The sequence below is a fragment of the Malaya genurostris genome, chromosome 3 (genome assembly GCF_030247185.1).
Source record: "Malaya genurostris strain Urasoe2022 chromosome 3, Malgen_1.1, whole genome shotgun sequence".
NCBI classification, from domain to species: Eukaryota; Metazoa; Arthropoda; class Insecta; order Diptera; family Culicidae; genus Malaya; species Malaya genurostris.
Window position 1 is genome coordinate 179,778,149 of NC_080572.1, and position 24,969 is coordinate 179,803,117.

Sequence of the window (24,969 nt, forward strand, 5' to 3'; positions counted from 1 at the left end):
CAGTAAATTTGACCCTTTGAGTCTCATTCGACTGCAGTTTTGTACTTTGCTGCTGGAAGGTCTTGGTAGGAGGTCACCGAGAAGTAAACTCACAATTTATGCTGGGACCTTGACGTCAGTTGGTATTATCATGCACGTTGGTACAATAAATTGGTTTGACAACCGACTGCAGCTATGTTTTCCGAATTCAGCATTCGAAAGCACAAGCTATTCCGCTTGCATCGATCATATCGATTACAGAATACACTCTTCCATAACTGATGGAACACACATTCCACTCAAAGCATCCAACCCTGTGAAGCGCTGTTTCTCCTGCTGTTGCTGCTACGACTGACGGTTTATGTCACAACACTGGGAAAATTATGTTTGTCAACATCAAATGCCGCAATTCATTTCCACATATAGTTGTCCCCCGGATAACCAAATATAGCAGCCTGGAAGTCGCAGGAGAGATCGAGCAAAACAAAACACAGAAAACGGCGGCATCTGATGCAAATCTGGAAGGAGTCATTCCTCCAAGCGACATTTCTGCGTTGAAAGCGAAAATAGCTTACAACTGTACAGCGGGACTTCCTATCGCACACGGGATCAACTGCCGACTGCGGTATGTTACTTCCAGGTGCGGTACGCAGCCTAGGACACACGCACTGAGCACTGCCGCCGCCGCCTCCGTGTCGTATCGTTTGCCAACCAATCTCAAGTTGACGTAGCCCCTGCAGACTGCTGTCCCGACACAGGAACAATCGATAGGCAATCGAAATAATAAACAATAATTACTACCATAAACATCTTATCACTGATGCATCTCATTCCAGTAGCGGAACACTGCTTCAAACGTCACTACGACGGATGAGGCGATCCGTCCGTTCGATCCTCTTCCCATTTTCACCCAACTCTAGTTTCAGTGACTGACTGTAGGACAGTTTTCGAACAGGTTGTACACTATTGCTACGACTGCTGGCTGCAAATGCTGCGTTGCATCAGCGCTTAACATATTTTTCTATTAGGTAGAGTCTGATGACACTAAGTGAATTACACAAGGCCCCGGAAAGGTTGGAGATTTTCGGATACCATGCCATCACAAGCCAAGTTCTCGTGCGCTGAATCGTGTCACTGTTACCTAAGAATTATAGCTTAGTTCAACAGCACCAACACTGAGCCTATTATCTATAGTTGAATTCAGTTTAGAAAAAAATGTCGACTTATGCATATCTCATGAACTTATAAATCGCAATAGCTTTCTAATAGTTTCGAAACTAAGTATCGGATTGTCCTATAACAAACCGGACCAATTTCAAAATCTTGCCAATCGATACAATTTGGTAGAATAACGTAGGACTACGTCTTCTATATTGCCAGTTGAGTTTCTGTAATGAATAATTCCCGAAATTGATAGCAAATCATCAGACTTCACAGTTGATTCATAGTGTATAGAACCTTTGCACAGTGGGAGAAAATAGACCATAAATGCGACGAGTTTTTTGTGAGGTATGATACAGCTGACCACAAAACACTTGTTTGCTGTAAAATGGTCAGAGATGCAGAAGTGAGTTCCTCTTTAAAGTTTTTGTCATTATTTATGGTACTTCCAGAAATGGTATTCAGAGACCAGCATAACCCAAAAAAAGATCGTATGTCCATGAATTAGTATGATGAAAAAATTGAAATAGTTTTGAACCCTACTTTGAAGACTTTTTGGTAGCGCTTCTATGACGGTTTGAATTTTAAAAACTCATAACCTTGTAATTTCAAAATTGGAAGTCGAAATCGGATAAAATTCACAAATTTTGTATGGAACCATAAGTTTATTTTAATTAAAATTTTTGTTTTATGAATTCGCTTTGGCCTCCTTTTAGCTTTTCTAGTTCCGATACTTTCGGAAACAGAATTAGGAAATCTTTGTAGCCGAAATCAGTTAGGTTCGCCCAATTGATCATTAGATTCGAAATTTTTGAAAATCGGTGTAGTCATTTTAGAGGAATCGTAGTGCGTTCCACATAAATTTTTTGGGTACCTTCCGGGATCGAGAATCGAATACCAGTAAAACTGAAATAAGTTTATTTGGTCGTCGACTCTCAAAATTTGTGAACCCGATAAAACCATTAAACTTGTGTGAAATGTTTACACTAATCACCCTGTATCTCCTTAACCGGAAGTCGAATCTGATTGAAATACAAGCAGTTTTTATGAGACCTTAAGACCTTTTATTTGAATGTTAGATGGACGAAATCGGTTCAGCAAGTTCGAGGTTCGAGCAAAATGAGTGGCATTATTTAAATTAAATACATATATCATCCTGTTGTTCTGGAACCACAAGTCAGATCCAAATGATATTCAGAAACCTTCTTTGGGAGCATAGGACTGTTTATATGAGTCGAAGTTTTTAGAAATCAGTTAAGCCATCTCCGAGAAAAATTAGCAAAATTATTTTTCACACACAAATATTCTTATCTCGACGAACCTTTTCGAATGGTATAAGGGTGTAAGAAGTTGTGTTCTTCCAGCAATTTTTGTTGCAAGCAGTATAAATTAATATATGTGTGAATTTGTTTTGAATTTGAAAATACTGTCATCAAATCTTTCTACTACATAAGTCATGTTCGAACGTTTATGTTGCCAAAACCGAAACATCGTTTTATCATCAAGTTATGCTCCGAAACATCGTTTTATCATCAAGCGAGTAGAGCGAAAAAAAAATCGATATCTCCGTTAAAAATGGACGACTTTTAACAATCTATGGCTTGATGGAAAGATATTACCGTGCGAAATCTAAGCCTGAAAACATATTCTGTTTTTATCGTCAAATATGACAGATATTGACAAAAAACTGAATATTTTGACATAAAACTTCGCATAATTCAAAAAGTAAAGACTGTTCCAGAAAGTATGAACGCACTTTGATTTCGCTGTAAATAATTCACAAGTGTTAGATATTCAAATTTTATTCGATATACTGATAATATTAGACTACAACAACAGAATATTATTCTCAACATTTGCTACTTAGCCATTGTAGACTATATGGCGCACCTTCTTGCAAACGTTCCTCATTAAATTCCGTACAGACTTCTTGGCCACAAGTTTTGACACTTTTTTCCAATCTTTTTCGAACTATTGAATGGTTTCGGCTGCCGAGACATGTTTCCTAAGATGTGCCTTCGTTAATGCCTAAAATTCCTCTATTGGTCGAAGTTGTGGGCAATTTGGTGGATTCATGTCTTTCGGGACGAAAGTGACATTTTTGGTAGTATACCATTCTACCGTAAATTTCGAGTAGTGGCAATAAGCAAGATCTGGCCAGAAGACAACGGGATACTTGTGGCTTCGAATCATGGGTAAAAGTCGTTTTTGTAAACATTCCTTGATGTATATTTCGCTGTTTATTGAAGCAGTGGTGATGAAGGGTTTCGAAATCTTACCGCATCTACAAATTGCTTGCCAGCCAGACCATAACTTTCGAACTCATTCGATGTCTTGGACTGGTTTAATACTTGCCCTTCTCGCACCGTATAATATTGGGTCCCGGCAAGGATTTGTAATCGAGTTTCACGTAGGTTTCGTCGTCCATGATTATGCAGTTTCCAGCAAGAATCGTATTGCACAGCTTTCGAACCCTCGACCTAATCGAGGCTTCTTGTTTCGGACTACTTTTTGGTTGTTGCTTCTTATAGGTTCGAAGATTCAAACGTTCTTTAGCACGAAGAACATTTGATTTCGAAGTGCCCACTTTTTTGGCCACATCCCGAACTGAAACCTCCTTCTTTTGCTCGAACGCCTTCAGTATAAATTCAGGTGAATTCATTATTGCAAGAAACATTTTGCATTCAGATATGAATTTTGGTATGGACAAAGTTCTCTGGGACAGTTAGTATTACACGGATAAAAATCTATTACCGGGACCATGATTTTTTAATCATGAAATCATGAACCATGCTTTCTTATGAAATTTCATGAACAAAATGATTGATATCGTGAAAATTTTCATGGAAGATGCGTTATTGTTCATGGTATCAATAATTTTACTCATGAAATCTTGACTTTTTTATTCATGATAGACATGATTCATGATTTCATGATTTTTCATCATGGTACCTGTAATGGATTTCTATCCGTGTATATAAATTTATATTTAATCAGTATTTTATAAGAGGTGGGGTTTGCACGCGCGTTTGAATTTATTTCAAACAGACTTTTCCCCACCTACATGTACTTCATGGAGACCAATTCAGGTCGGTTGAGAATAAGAATAAATAAATAAATAATTTAATAAATGAATAAATATGGCAGACAGTTCAAGTTTCGAAGATATAATCGTACAAGTAACGTAACCGACAAATCGAATATTTTTTTCTCCGCACAATTATTTCAGAAGGTGATCAATTATCAAGTTTAAATGTATTTTTGCTGGTACTTTTGGTTTGAGGCATGTGAATGTCAAAAATTATCCTAATGGAAAAGGTAAATAATGTTTTAATGAAATTGTGTCAATGACAAGAGAAAAAGGCACTATCACATCACTATGTGGAATAGGAATAGGTTTCTTCGTGTTGACGGCGGTAACCTTTGTTCTTTTGTTTCAATCATTCAAAAAGCGTCCTATTGTTCGCACACTGCATTGTTCCTTGTTTCTGTCTGTGGTATACGAAACTCGGCTTCGGTTCTGAAGTCAGTTTTCATTTTGGTTGCATAATCTTTCTTTAGGAGAAATTTAAAAAATATGACTCTTGGGTTTCACTGAACCACGTTCAACAAAGTAATCAGACAACACCAATCATGTCCACTTTATACGATCCTTGATAGTCCTATTTTATTCATTGTCTACTGCGTTGTGTTACATCACAAGCGTGTTTTGGGTAGATATTCATAACAAGTTAGCTAAGTTGATGACGACTTTACGTCATACCGGAAGACCTGAACTAGTTTGTTCGAATGCGTTGCTATCGGAACGATATCTTCGAAAATAAACAATAAATGAGCAGGTGTAGTCAAATAAAAATTAATAAGCTAGTCTTAATTAAATTACAAAACAAAAAACACTTCACTAAATTGAAAACTATTTCGGCAGTGTCAAAACGACACAAATTTTACTGTCTAATGATACCATAAAATAATACCTCGGAAGAGTAAGAGAGCAGTAATCTGAAGAAATGTCAACAGTCCTTCGCGGTATCGTAAATAGTCATAAAAACCATAATTCGATCGCGGGATTCGATTCCATGTTCGACCAACGTAACAAAGAGCGAAATTTCAGCTTATTATATTTAACCAAGGCACTTACGGACGGACATGATTCTACGAGACGCCAAGCTTGAGGACCCGGTAGGGGTTGCGGATTATTTACGATCGGACGAGCTATAAAATTTCGCGTGAAAGTGATTTATATAAACGGTTATCACTGGTGAAATGGAAAATATGAACATGAAGTAAATCGTGTGGACACGATTCGTTTAGTAGTTTAGCAGGGGGTTTGGATAGCAGGTTCGGTGTTGTCGATCACCGACCGGAAGCTCAAGATATTCGGAAGAAATGGAATTGATTTGATTTTGGCAATGATCGAGAAGCTAGGCAATGATAAATGATGGAGAATTCGGCATGCGATTCGAGTACAATCAACTCGATTGGTCACGTGTTTGTGATGGGACCTTCTGGCTATGGTACAAGGTTAGCGGCAGTCCAATCTCAGTCAGGATCCCATTTTTCCAGGCACCAGGTATTCTATCAACTGGTTCGCTTCGGGGCAAAATTTCACCAGCTGGTCAGCGAACCTTCTTCTTCATGTGGCACAGTGCGTGTATCTAAATGTGTTGATGATAATCACCTTGAAATCACGCTGGTTTATTCAGCCTGCAGTGTGTCGTAAATCTTCGTTTGCCAGATTTCCTACCCTTGGACCCTGCTTTGGCCCGTGAGATATTCGCAACCAGATGTAGGGTCAGACGGAACTGGATGTCAGTGTAGCCGATTGATCCTCTGTTCCAGTCCAGCTATGCCCCACAGGTATTGCGTTGGGAAACATTTGGAGCTGGGAAGAGTTCACCGTGGTCAGTGCCGGACCGACCGCTTTGCCGTGGGAATGGAAACGATTTTCAGCTTTGTTTCACTTTCTTCTGGGCCGCAGAGACAATCGAGAATTTCGATCTTGCACGCTTTTCGGTTTCATTTGGTGCTCCGGTGTGGGTGTTCGATTGAAACATTGTCGGACGCCACTACGTAGCTACAGCGTGAAAAGGAACTTTGGCGTTGCGTGATTGAAGGCAAACCGAGCCGAGACCATCGATAATACCGGACATTTCGGGTCGAGTAATGAAAACAAAGCGATCCTTCGTGCTAATCGCGAGACGGATCCAGATCCAGATCGGTGCTTATTACTCCATGTTAGGCAATGTTTCATTTCTTCTCCGTTCGCTGGATGTCATCCAGTTCAACGGTTCAAAGTTAATCCGTGAATCCGTTTACGCAACAGATATTTTGTAGCAGTGTCGTAATTGCTAAAGCGGATCGCTGAGCGTCTTACATAAACTGCAACTGCTCCATTCATCCGAAATCCCTTGTCATTTGTATCAGCATCCAAACAAACTCTATCAAACCACAACAAGCATTAGGCGGAGAAAAAAAAATTTGTATTCCATTATATCAAACACACAAATCAAGCATGTCTGATCAGCTGTTCAGCTTGCTTCTGGCTTCTGCGAGGCTCTCAACTCGTCATCGGCCGGGCATTCCCCGTGTCCGGAGCCAAAGCGAATGGATGAAAAGCTCAACACTGGAAGCTGCGATGGAACAGCCAAGCGAAAACAAATAATTTCCAGAGCTACCATAGTGAACGTGTAGGTCATGAAAGCCGTTCAGCTACCGAATATGAGTGCCTGCCGTGGGGGTCCAGGGAGTGTGAGGCAACGAGCGGATCGGTTAGTCGCATAGTATTTCTATGTCGCCACTGTAGGGGACCAGAGGGGACCGGAGGTGAGCAGGATTAACGAGTCAACGATAAAAGGCATAAATATCATCCATTTGTGGCAAACCATTTGATGCATGAAAATTACTCCGACTCATAGTTGGCAGTAGGTAGATTTACAAGTCTGAAAAGTTCGATCGTTTAAGCTTTGCAAATGGCGTGGAAAAAATTGTCCAAATGGATTATATGAAAATATTTACGCTATCAAATGTCAGCGTGTATGGCAGATATTGAATACTTTATCGATTGCTGTCAGGTGGAGGGAATCGTAATCGATGTTTTTTTTTCAGTTACTCAGACTTAAGGAGCAAGACTCTTTGCAAGTGTGTAGGTGAAGTAAAAAGTGTGTGCGTAAATACAAGTTTTAGTATATTTTTATCAGTTTTATTCGATAAAACCACCACAGAACGAGATAAGCAGCGAATCGGTTGTTCCTGTTTTGATTTGTGATTTGAAAAAAAACAAAGAGGTAGGTTCTACATCTTTTAGTTTTTATGAAAACTGCAGTCGAAAAATAAAACCGATTTCTTCTTCTTCACACTAAGACACTTGATCAGCTACCAACACATTTCCGTGTGCATTTTCACTTGCTGATTTTGTGGAAAAATAAAGATTCCCTTACCTTTTCTTAGCTTTCCAACAAAATAGAATCAATTGTTTTAGTATGACGAAGGCACAAGTTGAAAAAAACTGACACAAAATCCTCTAGGTTCTCATAAAAGTGCATTTTAAACGAAAATATTAAACTGTTGTTTGTTTACAATTTAGTCAACTCATACAATTATGCTGATACAATGTTGCTAGAATAGTTTTATTTTAATTTATATCAAAGTTCGAAATTTGTGATATTTTCCAACAAATAATGATATAAAAATGTAAAACTCAAATTATAAACCTAGAATTAGTACTCCAAAATTATTTTAGGAGACATGTTTGGAAAATAGAATGTATTTTTTTCTTCTTCTTTGATTAACTGGCAGCGCTGAAAATATAAATTCTGCACACCAAGTAGATGCTGCACAAAATTTGTTACATTAGTAGTAGTATACCGTGCCTCAATGGGAAATCATGTATCACACCATCAAAGTTATCAGCTGGTAGCTACGCCTTTATAACGAAATCACATTGAATGCTCTTCTCGAGGCGTAAGACTATACATGAACTTCATGAATGGACATTTATTTCTAGATAGAAGCTTTTTTAATGCGAATACCTTGGAAGCATACAGTGTTGTAAAAGTACATTTTACGAAGCATATTTCGATATATAATTATTTTACGAAGTAAATACACTGTAATGTTTTTTCTCCGAGTTTATTTCGTCAAAAACTATTTTCGCGCATAATAAAAATATGGTTATGAAAATATATAATTTTGGAACATACCTAAATAATTGCATATCACAAACTGAATATTCCTGATTATTAAATACTTTCCAACATCAATCACCATATAGTTTGAAAGGATGAAAAAATCTGGTAAAATTGTTATGCATTTATAGAAATATTTTCATATTATTAACGAGGGAAAAAATTCAAATTTATGCGTAAAACAGACGAAAACTTACAAACGTTATACAAATAATTAAAAATAAATAAATGAAATTTCACAAAATATCAAGTAGCCTAAATATACAATTCAAGATAAAACTTCGCGTGAAAAATAATCGAATATCGATCTTCATCGATATCAATACTACTCATTGAAATATCAAGTGTATTTTGTATGTGTATTGGAAATAAGTCAAATGCACATCTGCAACATAAACAGTCGTAATACACTAAAATCTAACACTAGCAAACCTGGAAAGAGTCTTGCTCCTTAACACTAGCAAACCTGGAAAGAGTCTTGCTCCTTAACCAATCATAAATGCCGGATCACTTAGATGCTAAGATTTTACCATGGATTAAATATTCTCCCCATATCTTAGCTTATCTTCTCTCAATAAATCCTACTGATTGAAAGTTCATAGGGAATTACTACGAATTCTAACGAATAGAAACGGTTGCCACAGATAACAGACGTATTGGTTATCTTTTTAATCTGTGCGAACAAATTGAATGTTTCTTAAAAAATTCTCACTACGCAGTAGTTGACTTTTAGAGGTACTGTAATGGGCCCAGCATTCTTTTCTGGGCACTTGCGTTCGATATTTCTTTCAAAGACAATCAATGCGAGGAACGTTATGGTAATTCCATTATGTACTTCGAACGGCTCTATTTTCCGGATTTGTTTTCTATAGAGAAAATGTGTATTCCCGATCAGATGCACATAACAAAATCATAATACAAGTATATCAACAGTTGATAAGTATAACAGTTTGTGTTATTTTGAGATATTTCACAAATGAAAACAGTTGAAAGCTAAAACTTATGATAACAATATAATAACAAAATCAGTTATGATGTTTTATTTTCATTTGCGAGACTCATGATGAAGTTCAATTATTGGAAAAATTAGTTCTTCCATTGCTTTATATCGAGATATAATGATCAGAGTTTCAAAAAAACTAAAAGAAGAAACCAGATCACTAAATAAATTATTCATTTATTAAAAAAATCATTCAAAAATTTTGGATTGAACGATGCTAAAAGTTAGCTATGATATAGTTTTTCTGTGTTAAATTTGCTATCTAATTTATTACAACTATTGTTATAAATTTCTGCTTTCGGACTTCTGTAGTTATTTCAAATTCAATAATAATTGTGATACAAACGTTTCAAATTCTGTTACGATTTTGTTCCCGCTAGAGTCTTTTTTGTTATGATTTTTGTTATTTTAACAGCTTACCAGCCAAAAATATTTCAAAATTTGTTACAAAATATTTCTGAAATAAATTACTCCAGTTGTTATAATTCTGTTATTACCATCTGATCGGGTTCTCTTCGCTGCACTCGTCGGTCAATGAGCGTTCGCTATGACAGACAGATTGCGTTACTAAATACAAATTCCTTGTACAATATAAACATCAATAGTTACAATCGGTCAAAATCTCATTCAATTCATTGCTTTCATTGACCCAGTCATGAGATATTATAAACAATGAAGACAGCAGGGCTTCGACACAGTCGAAAATCGCTCACGGTCGGTACGACTAAAACTAAGATAATACAGTGTAGGCAATAATAGAGTATGCGATATGAGCAAATACGATCTTCAAATACAATCAGCAACAAGTGAAATTTAAATCCTGCTAAACGAATTAATGCATCTAGATGCAAAAGATGTGAATGAACGGAGCTAAGCCGGATTCATTCAAAAAAAAAATTAGCAGACAAAATTTGACAGCTCTGTCAGTCGAACTCGAACTGTGATGGCAAAAACAGTGAAGCAACTCCGTTCAAAAGTGTGCGCGTTCAAAAAACGATGCGCCACTGCGTCGAAAACGGACATCGTGCGACACTTTGTGGACGCCGAATACACTCGTTTCGGCATCTACGACATCTTGGAAATATGAGAAAACAATCAGATCATCGAAAGAAAGCCCAGTTCCGGACTACCTACGACCCTGAGAGACAACGAGCCTTAAACGACTATGAAGAGGAAGACCGAAGGAAAAGTGGCTACATCGCTTGGCCGGGAGGTCGGTGCAACCGACCAATCAGTCGAAAAGTGAAATCAATGACGCACTGGCAGCGGCGGAATAAAATGAGTTTTGTAATGACTGAGCGGAAACATACATTGGAGAAGCCAAATGAATGAAAAACTAACAGAAAAGATGATTTATTGGAAAAAGATACGCTCAGAGACAGGACTCGAACCTGCGTTCTTATGCATTCCGTGCATACGCGCTACCATTTCGCCACTCTGAATCTTGTTTTAGTCACTCTAAAACGCCAGTCAGACACAGTAGAACGTACATCGAACATGGTCTACATCCTGGCCGTCACCCGACCGATACCTTACATCCAAACATCTTCTCTGTCCATCAAACAGTAGCCTTCTCGCTTTATACCTATTTCTCCGATCAAGCGTGACTAAAACAAAATTCAGAGCGACGAAATGGTAGCGCGTATGCACGGAATGCATAAGAACGCAGGTTCGAGTCCTGTCTCTGAGCGTATCTTTTTCCAATAAATCATCTTTTCTGTTAGTTTTTCATTCATTTGGCGGAAGCTCCAATATATGTTTCCGCTCAGTCATTGCAAAACTGAACTTAGTTATGGCGGCTTTACGTCAAACCAACTAAAAATTAATAAATCGGAATAAGATGGTCAACTCGCTTTTCCCGGCGAATCGCGACGTGGTGGTGGTGGTGGACGACGAGACCTAACTCACACTAGATGGCAACTACTGGCAGAGCACTTCGTATTTTACTTCCCCGCGAAGAAAATGAGCTCCCGGGTGAAGTTCATTTCACACATCAAGTCTCTCAAGAAGGTACTGTTGTGGCTGACAATCAGCCACACGTTGATCATCAAGGCATACCATAAGGGCAGTGATGTGGTGTTCTGGCCGGATCGGGCATCGGCCCACTACTCTAAGCGGTCGTTGTAGGAGATGGAGTGACTGCATATCGATGTGATGTTCAATTAGACGAATCCGCCCAGCTACGTCCTATCGTGAGCTTAAGGGCCAACCTGAAGCGTAAGATCTACTTCAACAAATTTGTCGCGAAAACTGAGGAAGAATATGCCTGCACGCATGATTTCGTCTACCATGGAAAGCCGCTCGCAAGGGCATAGATTTTGTTTTGCAAGTAAGCTTAAGTAATTACCTTCCACGGGAAATTTATCGAAAGCAAGCTTAGCTTTTTTTTATCACCATCCGAAATAAGTCTTTTTTTAATGCAAACGTGAATCCGTTAAGAATTTCAAGTCGAAAATTATATGCCCGGCTTAGTCCCTCTTTTTTGTCCTGTTTAGCCTGGCATAGACTATTCATTTTCAAAGCGCAATAATAATTTCATTTTTCACGTAATCGAAAGCACTCAATAATTTAAGGATTCTGTACGAAATTTAACTACTAACCAGACCGTCGTTACGAAGCACAAAATTCAAATATACCTATAATTATTTACACTGTGAACCATTTTGCGGTTCATTTTACCCTTTGGTTAAAATCTGACTCTTGAGTGGTTATTTTATGTCAAGTAGTTGAATTTAACTAAAACTGCGGCCCATTTTCAAGTTTGAAGGATGGAAAGTTATTTGGGTTTATTTTGCACTGGAAATAGTTTTGGTTCACAACCTTAGAACGTCTCAGACATGAGTTACAGAATTAACAAGACAAGTGGAAAAGTTTAAAGTGTATGTTAAAAACAGCCGTAAAAGGCACACCGAGAATTAGGTACATAATCAATCTTCAGTAACATTTTTGTTTTAATCTTTGGGCCCCTCCCGAAATGAAATCCTGGGTACGGGCCTGTCTAGGAATACTTTTTTCTGCAAAAGAACTATAATTTAATTGTCCTTTAGAATTTTTACTAAATTGGGTTATTATTTGATTTGAATACAATAAACGTGAAATGACTTATCAGTTCATGAATAAAAACTTTAAACCGTATATTAAAACCTAAATATTTGTCAATTGATTATTTCTGATGCACGTTTCTCTCACCGATCCTTCCTTATGAAAATTCTTTCTAAAGCCCTGAACTCAAGTTGTAGATGAAAACGCATGGTATTTAGTTCTAAGGGCATGCGATATATGATTTTAGAACTAAATACCATCATAAATCAAATAAACATAGATTTCCCAGTGTAATACTAATGTAGTTGAGCAACCCGTAACAGCAAAAGCACCGCCTGGTGGAGAATGGGTGTGTAAATGCTCCTAAAATGCATGCATAAAGTTGCCTGCGCATTTAACAAAACCACAGTAGCTAATGGAAAAAAGTACACCCGTTTCTCACTAGAGGTGCTGTTAGTGTCACCGTACAGTCGGAAATCTATGTTTATTTGATTTATGATACCATGCATCTCCATCGGATGATGACAATTTGATGGAGACGCATGCTTTTCCGAAAGATTTATTTCTTTTAAAGTCTGATATTATACCCGACGACACGACCAGGCACTCCGAACGAAAATCTTAATAAAAAGTTACCATAATATTAAGTGACCCCTTGTTAATTGTAAAAATAATCTTTGCGAACAACACTGTTCTGGTTGCTACGAGCCAAAAAAAAACACAGAAACATAAACAAACAAACTGTTTTTCCGTTAAAAGTTTGTAAAAAAAATAGTGAAATTAGCGTGGTTAGATGGTTAGGTTTAAAATCTACGATTGCAATCCGCAGCTTATGTATATGTTGTTCATGGGCTTGAATGAAACAATATTTCGAGTTACAGAAGCAATATCTATTTTTCCCCAATTTATTCATTACACTTTATTTATTATTTGCAACACGTTATCGACAATCTACCAGATTCCGACACCTCCTAGCGTCAGTAGAAACCCGACGGCTGTACCGCTTCGGCCCAAGCAAAACCTAGATCTACCTGTGAATCCCAACGCTATGTTGTTCAGCAGCGTCGTTACGAGGTTGTGATTCGAGCAAAACTCGCGGATCGGCATATTCCATATTGTTTTTCAGCTTTTTAATATAATTTTCCATAGCTAAAAGATACATGAAGGATTTTTCGCACTGAAGAGAAGAGATTTTAGTTATTTATATTTTTCAACTGATCGAAAACGTAACCACGGTTACTGGTAACTGTTGTTCTAAGACCAACAATCTACCAATCTGTGTTGCCAGTTTCAACATTTTTTCAAATGATTTCGTTTTGACATTACCAGTTACTGAGGGGTAGTTAAATTTGCGATACAGTTTTGATAGACGAGTGGCAGGTCGTGTCGTCGTTACACCCGTCCATATTTTTTAAAAATCTGAAAAAAATAAAGCGTAGTGTATTCATAAATGGTTTATTTTTGATGTAAAGTCTAGAGTGGTACCAAATTGCGATTAAAAAATATTCGAAAATGTTGAACATTTTTTTCACATGAAATACATTTTGAAAAATTCTGAAAAAAATCAGAAAGGTTTCCCGTAATTCCTAAAATATTCCTGATTTTTTTCAATATTTTTATTAAAGAGGTTTTTAAAAAATTTAAATAATATGGCTGTTAAAGGGTTAAAACCAATATGGCTGTTAAAGGGTTAAAATTTTGGGAAAATCATCTCCAATATAAACCCTTTCAAACCGCATATATCAATTTTTGTTCGGTTTGGGGGCAGTTTTTATATGAAAACCCAACTACACCCGTTTATTTTCATCGAAAGAAAAGTGTGGCGTATTTTCCTGGCTTCCAGCACATCAACCATGGAGTTCTAAAAACGACACTCAAGGAGAAAAGTTTGTTTGTTTGTTTTATTTTATTAGCGACTTTAACCGTTTCTAGTCATTCGCCGCACATAAAGGAGAAAAGTCTTTCATTTCACGAACACATGTGAAGTCCGGTTATATGATGAATTTGAATGTGATTCTCATTAATTAGCTGATTGAAAGGATTGTACAAGCTTTAACTTCTCCGCTTTCACAATTGTAACGGTTCTTTTTTTATTAAAGTAAGACTTAATCCCGATAAACATATTTTAACACATGAATAAATAATAGTTTTGCAGCAATTTTAGTAAATTTCGAATCTAAAGTGCTATTTTATTGGTTGAGCTTTCCTCTTCGGATCGTCATATTTGTTTATTTGGTTTCGAGCTAAAATCATACTCTTGTGTCAATTTAAAAATGGCGTATTTCGATCCATGTAAAGAGCATTCGCGACGATTGATAAAAATCAACCGAAGACGTTTGAAGATGACGAACCAAAATTACTTTTGGGTGAAAATGATAAACAAACACGACCAATGATGACGAATCATGTAAATATCACTCGCCGGAGAGTCATGGAATCGAACCACATATGAAAATGCAAAAAAAAACTTGTTGCGACATTTTCACCGAAAGAATGCTTGCAAACCATTCTGACTACACAGTTTACTATGTTTTTTTTTGTGCCGAAACCTTTTCAAAGTCTTGAGCTGTAGAGAATAATTGAAATAAATACTTGTATCACTCTCAAAATACTCGTGCCTTCTTCTCTAGTTGCACTAGCTAATCAAGTGCTAGGCAAGTTGTCACAATTTTAAAGTTGACATACTTTGAATATATTCTGAATCATTGAAACAAACAATTATACATATCTCCGTGATAAGTTTGATATGTTAGCTACACTGATTAAGTCAGTATAGAGGTTCCGTTATAATAACTTGTTTAAATTCGATCTGTTATTTTAATTCAGAACACCTGCTGAAACACACGGAGAAACAAGAAATTGTTCGAGTTTTTTTTTTCGAGCCGAACGGAGATCTACTAGATCGATTAATAGAGGCTCGCCAATAATATCAGACACGTCAGGGTAGGTTTGTGAATGAAAAAAAACTAACCTTCTGTGTGCATTTGCAAGTTATCTTGGCATGACAATATGTCAGCCCACTCACTCCATTGGAACGTTGGCGACAAACATGCGTTGTTGGAGGCTAAGTTGTCGCCATCGTCTCGGGCCCTTTCGTGAAAGGATTCCGTGTTTGATCCGATTTGGTATGTACTGAATACACACTGCGACACCATGGGCTGGATGAGTAAAATCGAATCAGAAAACTTTGCACATTTTAAAACTTATTGGTAAAAAATAACAAATTCCAAATTAATTGTTGATCCACCCGCACTAGAATTATTATCTTTAAAAATATAAAATGAGACAACTGTATTGTATTAACTTGACATAATTACGGCAGAATTCACGATGAACTCAACCCACAGTCATCGGTATCGTTACAAATGAAAAAAATAAAAACCTTACCTACTTATGTACAACCGAGCGCCATTCGTTTTGGCAATGTCTAACAAATCGTTCTGCGGCTTAGCTGATCAATTCACCCGACATCCCTCGTATATCAAGCTCCCTTACTTTCGATAACTGGTTTCTTTTTATGTCATTTCAGGACCGTGTCCTCTTAGGCCCTCGGCAGCACGAAAATGTGGGGTGTAGGTACACCGATCCGTCAGCTCTGGGAGCCGGGAGATTTATCACCGGTACATAATCGGCTATACGGCGTTTGACATGTTTGGTGATATGCCGCCGCGCCGTTCGATAATGAAAAAGGTAGCCTAAGAAGCCGATAAACATCTTTGCCATCATTGAGCACCGCCGACAGTATTAACAGGCTGAGTGATTGGTCGCGTTTGTCACCGGTGCCCGGGGTTCGTGAGTTGGGTTATGAAATGATTGAACCACTTATTAGACGGCGGGAATCGGTAGCCGCCGTCACACGGTGAACGTTCTACGTTGGATTATGTAAAATTGACGTCGATCTATTTCCAGAGGATTACCGTTTTCAGACAGCAGATTTACCATCGGCGACCAATGTTGCAGGTGTGAGTATCCTGACATTCCTAACACTGGCCTGACATCTTAATCTTAGACCAACTTATTCTGCACTTTCGATTGTAAATTGCAGGAAAGCCGGCAACCACTTGATGTACAGAACACTCTAAGTAATTTCATTTGGCTGTTCGATTGCCCTCGTCAATTAGTGCGAGGCTAATCTGAATATGGATGCTTATATTTTATTTATATTTTTTCTCTGAGGATTCTATTTTAATTCGTATAATGATTTTTATAGTTGATGTTCTTACTTATCAACATTTACTAGAAGTATCTTCATCGACAGTAGTATTTTATTACTTTATTACTAATGCTAATGAAACATGAAGATGCAGGTTACTTTGAGCATTGTAGATAAACATAAAGGAAGGTATATAATACACTACCAATATAAAATAACTTAAAACATAAATTTTCAGTCCTGACAACACAGAAAGTCATCAGATTGGATTTGAAAATAGCCCAAAGAATTACTTTTAGGTATTGATTATCCATACCCGTTCTAAAAATAAAAACATTGTAATTTTCTTCAACCTCGATAAAATAGAAGTCATCAATTTATTATAAGTACTTTTTTTTTTTTAATTGCCCACCACACTCCCCCACACCAAAAAGCTCAACAAGGAGCCCCCTGGTAATGGACGCAACTAATCTCAGTTCATTAACACTTCTTATGAATAGCAAATACTACTTATGATTAGTAAAGTTTACGTTATTTGGGATTTGGTTCGTAAAAAAAGTTTACGTTATTTGGAATTTACTTCGTAAAACAAGCTTTGTGTAACCCCTAACAATATGGGTATCTTCGGAACGAGATTGTTGAGTAGATGTCAGAAAACGATGTTTGAGGTGATTCCGAAATCCAAGATGGTGACTTCCGGTTTATTATTATTTCTTAAAAGTTTTTGCCGTATTCCTTGAACTTAGCATTCCTTGAAAACACTATACCGGAAGTCACCTCATTGAATTTTGAAACGAGCACAAACATCGTTTATTGGTATTCAATATGTTTAGGAAATTTCATTGTTTTATGGGTTTTTAAGGCATATCGAAAAACCGGAGGATGTTATATTGGAATTCGAGACCAAACATAGTTTTGCGGCATCTGTTTATTGAATACTTCCTAAAAATACCCATATTGTAAAGGTTTTCCAGAAATATCGATAAACCGGAAGTCGCTATCTTAAATTTCAGAACCACCTCAAACATCGTTTTCCGACATCTACTCATCAATTTCGTTCCGAAAATACCCATATTGTAAGGGTTTTCAAGGAATATAAAAAAAACGAAAGTCGTCATCTTGAATTTCAAAACAACCACAAACATCGTTTTCCGTCATCTACTCAACAACCCCTTTCCGAAAATACTCATATTGTAAGGGTTTTCAAGGAATATCAGAAAACTGGAAGTCGCCATCTTGGATTTCAGAACCACCTCAAACATCATTTTCCGACATATACTCATTAATTCCGTTCCTAAGATACCCATATTGTAAGGGTTTTCTTGGAATATCAATCAACCGGAAATCACCATTTTGGATTTCCGAAATACCTCAAACATCATTTAGCGGAATCTACTCTTTAAACCCGTTCCAAAAATACCCATATTGTAGTAGTTTCCATGGAATATAAATGAGTTGGAAATCGCTTTCGATGTATTCCAAAACCTCTTTTTACGAAGCAGGTTCGTAAAAAAAGTTTACGGTATTTGGGATTTGGTTCGTAAAAAAAATTACGTAAAAAGAGGTAACGTATAAAAAGTGTTCGTAAACGGAGGTTTAGGTGTTTTTGAATTCGTAGGAAATTTCCCTGAATTTTTCGATAATTTCTTCAGTGATCAACTTTAAAAGATCAACTTGCACTTAGAACCTAATCTAATTTTAACCCAGAAATAATATAAATCGCCCCCCGGCGAAGGACCATAGACGGTTGAAACCGGGGCGAAATAAAATAACATTATTAATAATAATAAAAATAATATAAATCATCACCTAGTTAGAAGCGTTTAAAATTACGGTGATTCTGAGCCTACTCTGTTAATACAGCAAAACTAATGTTGAATAGCAGTGTATTTAACAACATGTCACCCGCACACCGCACTGTCGCAGTCTGCGACTATCCAGCTAGCGAATGGGTGTAACTTTTAGTTTTGTCATCCACTCGCTACTAGGGATGTCGTAATAATAATTATATCCTAAATAATCGATTAGGTTGAAAATTATACTCGAATTATGAATAATCAAGTTATTCGATAAATCCGCCATCACTACTTGCTACTACAGGCCTCTAGCGCAGCCAGAGTATGATTGAGGAAAATGTATCTGTGCCTATATTTATAGATTCCTCTTTGTGTGAAAGTTATTACTATCTAGAACGATGCGATATTTTCTTATGCATGTTGCAAACCCTTCCTATACCGCTTGAAGCTGATTTGCTACTAAATAAAAATCATGACAACAATCGAAACCGTCGGGCGCAAAGCATCGTTATCCTGATGTTGAGATAATACTAACAAGTAGGTACAAATTGAATAAAAGATTTACAGATTGACACATTTCACATGAAAAATATAGATATAAGTGTGGCAACCTTGCACGCTATACAAAATTTAACAAAGCACGCTGCGAACGGAGCAAAGCTGCACGTACCGACGCGTATCAGTTTTGCGTCGTCATTGTGAATGACGACTTGGATGTTTTGACACTCATCGCCCCATAATTTCGAACCTAGGAGGCGGATCTGGATAAAATTGCACAATATTGTTTAAGACAGTAAGAGCTTTCATTTTAATCATGGTTTGTGAAAATCAGTTTAACCGTTGCTGAGAAATCGAGGTGAGTTCCGTTTTTGGAGCTTTTCCTCACTATTATCGGTGCTTTCGGAAGTGGAAGCCGGGGACAAGTAGCCCCGAAGTAGTTTTATATATTCACTATGAATTTAGCAGTAAGTTTTATAAAAATGTACATCTCGTTGCGCCATCACTTGCAAAAATGCTCATGAAATTGAAAATTTTCACTAATTGCACTTTAATACCGGAACCGAAAGTCGGATCTGGATAAGTTTCCGGGGACTTTTTAAAGAATTTAAAAGCATTTTATTTTCATCTTGGTTTGCGCAAATCGGTTAAGAATTTTCCGAGAAAATTGAGCACGCATTTTATCATAGATTTGCACACATTACCTTGTAATTCCGGAACCGAAAGTCGGATCCAAATGAAATTCAGGAACTTTGTATGGGGCTGTAAGACCTTTCCTTTATATCTAAGTTTGTGAAAATCGGCTCATCAATCTTTGAGAAACGTGAGTGATTATTTTGTTCCTTTTTTTATGCATATGGCATAATTCCGGAACCAAAAGTCGGATCGGGATGAAATTTAATAGCAGACTATGAAACCATAAGACCTTTCATTTGAATCTGAGTTTGTGAAAACCGGTTCAGCTATCTCTGAGAAAATTGAGTGACATTATTTGTCAGATACACACATACATACACACACACATACACACACATACATTTTGTGATCTCGGCCGTCCGGGCCTCGGTTGCTAAGTCCGTTTTCACAGCGATTGTATAGCCTTTCTTTATGAGAAAGGCGAAAAGTGTGCACATGAACGAGTGATATTTTAAGAGCTAAAAAAAATGATTTACTAAAACAAAACCTGTTTTAATCCACCTAGTGGTGTAATGATGCCTTTCTCATGTACATATAATATTGTGATATTCTATAAAAAAAATTTCTCTTCGATTTTTGAAAGAAACCAAGAGATTGTTTGTGCATAACATACAGAATAAAACAGTGCTTTGATTGCGTAAGTCATCCTTAAGAAATCGAAGTTGGTTCACTATTATATGCACTTCCGGCACCGGAACCCGAGAACCGGTATAATCAAAGTAGGTTCGTACGGCCACCAACTAACACGACACACAAACTCTACTAGTACTTACTCTTACTCTTTCAGTCGTAGACCACGCGGGTCTCTGCTGTATACAGGAGGCGTCTCCATTCAACTCGGTTCAGGGCTGCTCGCCGCCAGCCTCGGTAGCTGCGAAGGGTCCGCAAGTCGTCCTCAATTTGATAGATCCATCTTGCCCGCTGCGCGCCTCTTCTTCTTATACCGGTCGGATCATTATCGAGAATCATTTTAACCGGGTTGTTCTCCGACATTCTAACAACATGCCCGGCCCACCGTAACCGCCCGACCTTGGCCGTTTGGACGAGGGTTGGTCCTCCCAGATACTGGTGCAGCTCATGGTTCATTCGCCTTCTCCACGTACCGTCTTCCATCTGCACTCCGGCGAAGATGGTTCGCAACACCTTCCGTTCAAAAACACCTAGTGCGCGTTGATCCTCCGCAAGCATTGTCCAGGACTCATGCCCGTAGAGGATAACCGGTCTAATCAGCGTTTTGTAGATAGTTAACTTCGTACGACGGCGAATTTTACTCGATCTAAACGTCCTGCGGAGTCCAAAGTAAGCACGATTTCCTGACAATATGCGTCTCTGAATTTATCTGCTGGTGTCATTATCGGCAGTCACCAGTGAGCCCAAGTACACGAACTCGTCAACCATTTCGATTTCATCACCACCAATCTACTATCAATCTACTCTACTAGTACGCACTCTAAATTACGATTTAAATGTTTGTTGCATCCGAAAATATTTTAAGTTACGGTGTACCATATTGAACACTTTTTACACTATAACTTCGAAACCGGAAGTCGGATCCGGATAAAATTCAGGAATTCCGTATGGGACCGGGAGACCTTTCATTTGAATCTAAGTTTGTCAAAATCGGCTCAGCCATCTCCGAGAAAACCTAGTGAGATTATTTGACACATACTCACACACATACATACTCTCACACACAAACAGACATTGCTCAGTTCGATGAACTGAGCTGAATGGTATATGACACTTGGATCTCCGGGCCAATTTTCACTAGTAGGTTTTTCAAGTGATTGCATAACCTTTCTATATGAGAAAGGCAAAAACAAAACTATTTGAAAAAATGTATGAAATCTTTATTGGAATCGTTAGAACGATAGTTCGATGGATGATTCCATGCAACTGTTGGCCGCGACTTCGCTTCAGATGGCCCATGTGCAAGGTCCAATTGTGGCTCACTCTCTCCTACATATCGGCCGGTATTTAACTAATAATGCCACCGGCCCATAATCCACACAAAACAGTGGGTTTTTGCTGGTCTTAACTCCAGATGCGACAATTTTGCTTTTTGACATATCCATTCAACAAAAAATGAGTTTCGTCGTTGAACACAATGTTTCGATAAAAAAGTGGATCTTCCTCCAACTTTGCCAGCGCCCATTCATGATTAACCAAACTGAACAAGTTAGACAATGACACAAAAAACGGTTCACGCGTGATCTGTCGAAAACAGTGTTGCCAAAAAGATAACCCTTTCAAACAAAAAACCCTTTCAAATCTGGTGAAACTGTTGATACAACAAATGGTGAATTTGAACCATGAATTGATCGAAAAATAACTAGAATGAGCCATGGGGAAAATGGGGCAATGAAATTTTGTTACACGACAATACATCAGCAAACAAAGCAAAACTGGCTTAGGATCGACTACCATTTGTTTTCATCGGTACGATACTTCGATTCCTACGAAGAAGTCGAAAATTGAATGTCTGGTTGGTTCGCTTCAAAAGACGAACATTTCTATTGGCAGAAATTGTAAGAATGGTGACTAAAATATGTAGAAAGCAATGGTCAATATTTGAAATTTTTTTCTCAAAATTGTCTGATTCAAAATTTTTGATTTATTTTAACATTTTAAAACCTGTTTTAATCCACCTAGTGGTGTAATGATGCCTTTCTCATATCAATTATACTATCAAATATAATACTGGGGTGTTTTTAACACACTTCACCCTATATTTCCGGATCTGGATGAAATTCAGTAATTCTGTATGAGCCACAAGACCTTTAATTTGAACCTAAGTTTGTGAAAATCGGTTGCACCATCTATGAGAAAAGTTAGAACACATATTTTCATTTTTTTGCACTTTTTACCCCATAACTCCGGAACCGGAAGTCAGATCCAAATGAAAATCAGGAATTTAGTATGAGCTTGAGCTTGAGCGACCACCCCTGGTTGCTACTCCGTTACTGATCGGGATTAGCTGAAATTGTACAGGGAATTTCTAGATGATCCAACCTGGGACTGGTAAATCATTCTTCAATGTACATCTTCTGGTAACCCCACAATTTATTGATCAGTACCGGCGCAGGCCAGGCCCGAACGTAGATCGTCTAAGGAATGGGAAGTCACGGGAGAAGGATATTTGTTAGTAAATATTTCAGTATTGGTATTATTCGCGCGCGACTCAGTATGTTGCGGTATCAAGATGCTCGGATGCACCACTAAACTCACTGACTTTCCGAGTGAACGTTTCAACAATATCCTATGTTGAAATCCCGGGAAGTTCACAGCTCTTATTCGAAATTTCACAGCTATTCATAAATGAAATTACGTGATACAAAATAAACGAGTGAATAGGATTTAGACAAAATTGTTGATTTATTGCATTGACATATTCTGAACAGTTGTTATAAAATCATTTCAAATCACCAAATAAAGGTCAACAGATTTCACGCGCGTCTTGTTTCTTTATTATTTCCGCTTTATTATTTTAATTATTCAATAAAATTATTAATTTGTTACATTGGCTGATCTGGGCACCCGGCTACCGAGAAAAATAATAAATTATTGTTTGAAATATTAATATCAAGTTTTTTTTACTATATATTCAAAATACCGATATATGTTATCTCGGTTATTAACTTTGTAATATCAACGGATTTGCGCAATAGTTGATTTTTATCGTTCGATTTATAATCCTGAAAGACAATCAATAACATGGAAGAAGAAAACATTCCAAATAAAACTTTTCTTCTAAACTAGACGGAAATTGATAGGTTGAATGTAGAGATAATTTAGTAAAATAGAGTAATCAGAAGTGAAACATTGAAAATATCTGATAACTGAAAGGGAAAAGAAACTCCTGCAATTGTCGCCTTTTACGACATGGAAGCAGGAACCCAGTGGATCGATTCTGTAGTGTAATTTGACCTTCTGTTCCAACAGACTTCGCAGCGGATTCAGAGAGTACAGAACCAGTGCATGGCTGGTGCTACGATTCTACTGACACTACGAATCCTTCCAGGTCGGGGCTCGAACATATGACAACTGATTTGTAAGACCAGCGCCCTATGCATTGAACCGCCAACCCGGGTCGTAACAGAATAACAGAAAACTAGTCAATATTAAGTATGATCGAAGCTGATGCTTTGTTTCGCTAGTGATGTATCAATATTTCCAATATTATTTGTCTTTAATCGAAATGGTGCGGTTAGCAATGTTTGACGTGATTGTGTGTTGATTTTAGGAAATTTTGAGTGAACATTGTTTTTATTCAGATAAATGTCAAATCATATCATCGAATCTCGTATGAAAATGGCGCTATGTTGATTGAAAAGTTTAACAACGTTAGGTAATTGTTACGAATACAACTTGAATGTGTTCCTCCACTTTGTGGTAAACAATCGTCTGTGAACAAAAGTTCAATAAACCACGATTACTAAAGATTAACCATCTATTGCCCACTATAACCGAACCCAGTGTTGCGCCATGTCAAATCGGCGAATACACTTGATTGCAGTGTGTAGTAATTTCACTGTAGGTACCATACCGTTTTTTCCGCCACGGTATAGCACAGTGGTAAACCCTTTTACCTTCGATGGCGCTCCCAATTTGGTGCGAGACAATTGCCACCGACGGAACGCACGCCCCGCGGCAAAAAAACTGGCACCCAATCTTCCCTGCATGACGGGCCAGTCAGCAGCCAGCACACATTCTTGTCGGACATCATCCGCGGTGCAATGTGCCCGTGGCACTTTCACACGGACCCATAAAAGGAGCCTCGATGACCTGGCAAAAACGCAAGGATTGTTACCGGCCGAACAAACACTGCACGCTGGCCGCGTTCCTGGGATCCTGTGTGTGCTTGTTTCGCCCAGCTGGTGGAGTTCAATGCACTGGTGAACCGCTAACGTGCGGAATGCATACATATTTCCACCTGTTATTATTGGACGGTGCTGGGAAATTATGACACTGTTTGACAGCAAAATCAAATCTACGTTTAGTATATCGCTGAACTTGACACATGTCCGGGTTTAAAATTGTCTTTCAGCTATAGAAATTTAACAGTGTCATGTGATAAAATTCGTCTGAAAAGCGTCTTTTTATTACACGTTAATTTCACTCTTCACTCTGAATCCGCGGATCTCCACGCTTAATGCATCGCAAAGCATCCTGTGAGCTGCGGTATTCTCTTTTCAAATGCTATGGAGCAGTATGCTTTAAATAGAAAATAAAAGTGAATTTGAAAAATGACAGGAAACCGAACAAAAGCCCGATAATACAATTGAAAGAGTGGAGTGGAAGGCGCTCGCAATGCACTATCGGGAGTGACAATCGATGACACAGACCCTGGAAAAATCTGCCAAGGGCCTCCCGGCAGAATAGCACGCATCGATCCACCCCGGCAGCGTTGGCTGGTGCAATGGATTGCGACTCACAAAGCAAAGGGTTTCACTCATTGTG

General features: G+C 37.9%; 1 protein-coding gene across 1 annotated transcript in view; it reads right to left on the bottom strand.

Annotated features, from left to right (window-relative positions):
• The window catches only part of LOC131434407 (uncharacterized), a 1,178,250-nt gene that overhangs the window by 36,979 nt on the left and 1,116,302 nt on the right, over positions 1 to 24,969 (bottom strand). The window lies entirely within an intron of this gene.